This window comes from Tribolium castaneum, chromosome 5 (genome assembly GCF_031307605.1).
Source record: "Tribolium castaneum strain GA2 chromosome 5, icTriCast1.1, whole genome shotgun sequence".
Taxonomy (NCBI): Eukaryota; Metazoa; Arthropoda; class Insecta; order Coleoptera; family Tenebrionidae; genus Tribolium; species Tribolium castaneum.
The window spans coordinates 8444099-8450826 of NC_087398.1; positions in this window are offsets into that span (position 1 = coordinate 8444099).

Below are 6728 nucleotides of genomic sequence, written 5' to 3' on the forward strand. Positions count from 1 at the left end.
TTTAAGTTGACTAACCACTACTACAACAAAGTCTTTTAAACAAAAATAAATAAATATTCAAGTTTTGTTAGCCAAGCCCCCATTTATTTTCGTAGAACTGTTTATGTTGCTTTGCTTTTGCTCGAATCATTTGCAAAAAAGTCGTATACATAGCTCCTTTGAAACATAATAAGCAAACATTTTGTAGTGCTATTCATAATATTGAAATTTGGTGCCAAAAAATTATGTGTATATCTAAAAAATTATACGAAGTACCTACATTAATGAAATTAAGTCTAATTTTATTTTTTAAATTCTTAAAATAATCCAAGTGCATTATTTTGATTAAATATGTCATGTTACTACTGGTTGTTAAAGTTTGTTTTAAATTTATTCCTGTCGTTTTATTTTTAGATATTTTTTGAGAAGAAAATGTATCCAAAATTTTATCACTGTGAGATACTTAATGTTTAAAAAAATAGATTTCACTATTTACGGTATCTTCTCTATATTTTAGTTCATCTTTATTTCAGTCACCCTTAATGTATAATGTTTTTGCTTTTACAATAAATTAAAAATACTAGTTTAAATCGTTTGAATAATTTCGCAAAAGTTAAATTTATTCTGTACGACACTTCTTAAGCAATTCCTTTTTTATCTGTTTTTTTTATTACACAATAGTTGTTTTTTCATTTTTATTTTATACTATTTATGTATAGGGTTAAGTAGAGTAGCCTCAGTTAGAATGCTACAAACATTCATAAAATTTAAATCTTATTAGTCTGATCTACCGGTGTAGTAAAGGAAAACTATCCAAACATTGCCATTCATTTCCGTAGATCTGTTTAACTTGTCTTGCTTTTGCTTAAATCAGCAGCAAAAAAAGCGTAAATAGCCCCAGTGTAAAACTTTGTAATTTTATTCAGAACGTTTAAATAATACGAAGTACATTGAATTTATTTTTGAATTAGTATCATTCTTAAAATTGCATATATTATTTTAGTCTTTGTAAAAAAGAAAAAACAGAAATTCCGTTCTAGTATCTTTTTTAAAGTGGAAAGTAGCTTTTTGTGTAATTCCAAATAAACTGTACGTCTTTAATCAAGGTTTCCTCGTGCATCATGATCAAAAATGCGGATCTTTTCATCTCATATAATCATATATCGCCAACGGACACAGATTATGGAGAAACGCGGACGAAGGTCGGCATTGTGTCGACAATATCGTGCTGCGAGAGAAAGGAATTTGTTTCCATCCTGACACGAGTCCTGAATAAGTGACAGATTTTTGGGAATTGGCTCAATGTGATCCCTCGATATTTCACACAGGTTGCTTTTATCGTAAACTGATACAGCTACAAATGTTTGATTTCATGTTATAACATCGAGGATCAATTGGGAACGCCTGAATTTGAGCGCATCAAAACGTTGTTCTTTTCGCAAAATTCGGTTTGGTTTCAATAACGCCGCCAGTGTGGATTCAGCAACCGAAAATCGAACCGGGCGATAAAATAAATCAAACAAATTGAGAAGCGCTAAAAGCCAAATTTGGGATTATTTAATTCACTTTGCAATTATTTTTTGTGTTACATTGAAACCGTAATCCGTGTAAAACATCTCAAGAACCGCTTCATAAGGCAGCAAATATTAAAAGATGCTGAAAACCATAACTGGAACACCAACTCGAAGAGGAAAATAAAGTTTTAATAAGCACGAAAACTTCATTATTGAGCAGTGGGCCGTGTCTTCTTCCTTTGCAGTTGTTAAGGATGTTTACAGTGTTATTATCCTTTTGAATCAGAAATCATATTATTTTTTGTTTGCTGAAAAAGACATAGCCACAACAGAGTTTGCACAAAAAATATTTATTATTTTCTTTCACTCTGGAGCTTGTTATTTATTTCGCCCAACTGGAAATAAGGATAGCTCCTCAGCCTCATATATTGTTATTATTATTACTTATTATCCTTGCTTGAGTTCTCAGAGTAAACATCGCTTCACTTTTTTGCTAATTCGTGCTCTTGTTAAAACGGAAAACCACCGAATCGCTCGCTGACAGTCTTTTTACGAGAGGTTTCCTGATTAAACAAATTTGCATAATTATTGGATCACCCAAAAAAGGGTAACAATGCGCAAAAATGATACAGTTTAAGCCCCGAACTGATTGCAGCTCTCGAGTTTCACTGTCACTGGAATGAATATTCCCCAATCCGATTATCAAATAATATTCATAGTTGTAATCGTCAGTAATTAATTAATTTACACACAAATCATCAAATAGCACAGGCGTTGCGTTTGACGAGGGTAATTTACTAATCAAGATCTAACCGAGGAACGTAAAACTGTGCACCAAGAGAAACTTCCATTTCTTTGTTAATGTTTAATGTCTTACACAACAAGTCCCTCAATGACACTCTTTAAATTGTTCATGAACACGAAATAAATAACACTTTTTGGGTAAAATTAAAATTGATAAACTTACTTTTGCCAACTTGACGCAATTTCTTCCAAACTGAGAAATAAGTAAAACGGTAAAGTATAAATAATTCGGTATAAAAATTAATTAGTATTGTAAGTACTGAAATATTCCAAGAACTAATTAATTCACCTGTACGCTCTAAGGAAATAATAATGCATCCTTTGAGAGCTGGATCATCTAGTATTATTTTCAGAATAAGAAAAACAAAACACGGTCTCTACTTACCGATTTGTTTACTTATCCACTTGACATGCATGGATAGCTAAATTAGGAATTAATTAACAAAGGTTTTGTTGGCTATTTTACATTACCTTTATTTAAACATATAGCTATGAAATTCAGTGCATAAATTTTAATAAAGCAAATTCCACATACCACTGTAAACCAAACTTCCTTATTTGATTTCATTTACAAAGAACACAACAAAATAGAAAGAAACATTAAAAAAGAAAAGACTAATTAACTCTAATAATGCAATGCACTTCAAAGAGCTTGCGTCAGTGTTTCATTACGGAAAGAGTCTTGTTTTTATAGGAATTCATTTTACACATAGTATTTTTCCATTCCCTATAAACCGCATCATAGTAAAAAAAGCAAAATTAGAAAAAATTAAAAGTTATATTTACAACTAATTTTTTAATTGTATATTTCATTCTTGAAGCCAAAAGCTAAAAATTTATCAGTTTATACATCGTATGAACAAGACGAACACATAATTTGAAAAAATGAATTGAATTTATTTGTGCCATAAGCCAACCAAAAATGGTGGATGCGCCGGGATAGAATTATTATTTAAAAAAATTTAGTCTTAATTTTTAGTCGTATAAACAAGACAAACACATAATTTTAAAAAAAATGAATTGAATTTATTTGTGCCATAAGCCAACCAAAAATGGTGGATGCGCCGAGATAGAATTATTATTTAAAAAATTTTTAGTCTTTAACTTTATTAATAATAATAAAACAATAATGCAACTTTACCGACAGAGTTTTTACAATAAGAACTACACTTGTTTCAAAAATAATTGTTGGGGAAATTGAGTACCTACAACTATTTTTTTCTTTCTTGAAATTACGGCAAAAACTTGAAGTTGCTTCTTTTAAGTGTACTTTTACTGCGCCTGAGAAACTAATTTATTTATCTGAATTCGTGTAATTTTTCCCACTGCATTGCTAATTGTAATGAGACAAATCTCAGTGTTGTTGCGTTAGGAGTACAGTAAGCCGCATGTGTTCGTGTTTGCGTTTCTGTTTGTGTGTGTCACACAGATGTATGCCCAGCATTACAGAAATCTCAGAAACCTTATTGATTTAGCTCTGTTCTGGTTTCCATAACTCCAGTCCTCCAGTTTGATACTCAGTTATATTTCAGTTGGCTTTCTTGCACTGAAATTGTATTTTGCCCCCTAGAAGATAATGATCGAGTTCGCACTCGGCTTCTCTTTAACTTTAAATATCTTCCATACGGAAGTGCGAATTTATCTCGTCGTGATTTAATCTAAAATTAAGTTGGAAAAGTAAAAGGAAAATGTGTGCATTTGAAAATAGACCGTTCGTTTTTAAAACACAAAAAATGCAATTTAAAAACATTGCAGAACTTTATTAATAAATCCGTCCCCGGTTCCGCGAACGTTTTTGAATTTTTAAAGGAGGTTGCGGATTTAAAGCCAATTTAAAAAACCTCACCAACAATTTATTGATTATTCATTCTTTGGATGATGGTTGATTGATCAAATCCAGGGGCGACTCTAAAGATAGACAATGACAATAGCTTAGGAGGTCGTAAATAAAACTCACACAATCGCGTAATCAACAACCAATCAATTTTATCTTTTGTTTCAAAAATGTTTTGTTTTGGCGGTTCCCCGCTGTATGTAGCAGTAAAGGCATTCTAAATGATATTTATTGGGAGGGGTAATGACCACTTTTACATGCAAATGTGCAGAAGGGTCGCGAAAAAATCCCGGCGTATGAAAACTGGGGGAAATTATTTTAAGAGCAAACGTGCCCTTATTTCACGTTGTTAACGTGGATTTCCAATGGGAAACAACACAAAATGTTATTAAAAATTTAAAATCAAAAGTATAGATTTAGCCCTTCTCCCAGACGCTTTATGAATCAGTGATGATCTTTAAGCGCTCTTGCACAAACAAGTAGACGCAAGATGAAAAGAAATTCAGTTACAAACACTGATTTTGCAGCACATTTACTACCACACTGCACTAATTGCCACAAATAGTCCCGCAAGAAAATCACATGAATATAGATCCGAGAACTTGTCGATGTCAGGTTACACCACGGTCCTCTATCCTCCTATCCATATTTCAAGTTAATTACCGTTCAACTAACAACGACGCATTCGTTTTTGCTTCCTCAAAAGTCTCAACGCAAATCTGCCGCTTCGATAAAAAATATTCAACAGTATTTAAGAATTAAGTTTCAAAACTGAATAAATTAATCGATAATTCAAAAACCATTTTTTCTTGATATCAATTGCTCAGAAGAAATAGCCAAGTAAAAACTTTTGCAATGTTTCGAGAAAAAATCTGAAACTAGACTAAATTTGTTCCACAAAATGCTACATCTACATTAGACATTTTAAATTCGTAAATTAGAATTTTCTATTAACCAGAGTGCATTAAAACATAACTTTGTATCATACCTCGAAAATACAAAGTACGTGTCTTTCATAGACATTTTTACAAAAACCAACAACGTAACGACCAAATTCAAAAAACAGAAGGATATGATGACGTAATAACTTTGAATTATTTACCAATAAGATTTTATTTCTTGTATAAATAACAACAGTAATAATTTTTTGGTGGGCAGTTAGGCTTGAAATACCGTGCATATGTTAATATAAACACAGAGCGAAACATTTTACCATAAATTTATTAATAATTCAATTTCGTGCGATGTGCAAAAATGGTGGATGCGCCGGGAAAACAACTAAAGTACCTCGTTTGCGTCAAAGTCTGAGACACAATTTATAAAACGTTAGTTTTTCAAGTTCCAAATTATAAAGCACAATAGGTAAATGTCTGAAACAAAGTAATAAATAAATATTATGTAATTTAAAAATCGTTGATAGTTCAAAACCTATGATATTAAATTTAGCAAATAAAAGGCAAATTCCGCTGCTTTATAATATTTTAATTTAAAAGTTTTATATACTGGAAGTTAACTTTAACTAATTAGCTCACAAAATTTGCGAAACTACTTCCACTACAATTCCCAATCTAGCTCGCATCCGGCTTATACCTGTACCCACCTACATCTATATAACACCACGTTATTTCTCTTTGTCGAGCCAGAAGTTTTCCAGAATAATCTCATCGCTTCTATGACATTCGTGACACTAATAATTCAAAGTTTTCTCTATAATCCACCTGTGCTCTTAGAACACGAGTGAAATCGTATTTTTCAATTCCAGTGCGGAGGATCGCTTGACGGACAGCATGTCCTCACAAACCCTCGTCCTTTTATTCATTGCAACCGTTGTCAATTACTTTGGACACGGCCAAATGACTAGCCGAAATAAAACAAAACTTCCGGCAGCGCAGATATTTCACTATTTTACTCTCGTTAGCGATATTGATTTTACTTTAGTGCAAATAATGTTGTAATACCAGCTTAAACTAAATCGACTTCGGGAAACAATTGAGAAAAGAAGGATGTATGTTGGAATCCGCGAACAAATTTTCTTTCTTTTCAAAAGTTTCGCAGGTATTCTCAAGTCTCGACTGGAACTTTAGTCGCTTCGTGGGGCTTTATTTGGAATGGGAAATAAATAAATAACTGCATTTCCATGAACTGAAATTTATTGAAATGTCCAGAAATGCATCTACTAATCGGTCGTTAACATCGAGGATCGTTTCCCTTATAAATTTATAGAGGTATCAGCATCGACAGTAAATCTTTCTTGACCCTTTTCATTAACAATGTAAACATCTGACCATGGCCATATCTTCTGGGACTCGTTGATCACTGGCCACACTTTCAACGGTTCGCTACTTTGAATTAATCACTGACTGATAATAAAAAAATTAAAATAATCTCGCTCAACATTTTTTTTACCATTGTTGCAACATTGTCTTTTGGCGCTGCAGAAAGAAATTTTAAACACGTCACGTATTTCAGTTTATTTTCGATTCATTCCTAACACAAAGTCGTGCAATAAATATCTCAAGGCAGGTTGTAAAACATGACGGGCAGCACTTTCGATTCCAAATAATCAAAATAAAGGGTGGGGTAGACAAACACAGCCA